Source organism: Oryctolagus cuniculus, chromosome 13 (assembly GCF_964237555.1).
Source record: "Oryctolagus cuniculus chromosome 13, mOryCun1.1, whole genome shotgun sequence".
Lineage (NCBI taxonomy): Eukaryota > Metazoa > Chordata > Mammalia > Lagomorpha > Leporidae > Oryctolagus > Oryctolagus cuniculus.
The window spans coordinates 36,133,212-36,133,463 of record NC_091444.1 but is presented as its reverse complement, the minus strand read 5'-3'; positions in this window follow the sequence as shown (position 1 = coordinate 36,133,463).

Below are 252 nucleotides of genomic sequence, written 5' to 3'. Positions count from 1 at the left end.
GCTGAGCAGCTGTGAGGGGCGGGGCAGTCTGCAGCCGGGCAGCTGCCAGATGACATCATGCAATTTTACTTCACTGTTTCCCCAAACTGAACTAGGTCAAGTGTTTGGAGGCAAAAAGGCCACATGTGGCTCAATACCAGGCTGTGGGTCTGGAAGCAGAAAGTATGACCCATGGTCAAGAGAGAGGCTGAAAAGCAGAGCAGATCACATAGGAGCTGAGCAAGCACTCGGATAAACCAGCTCCAGCGGGGA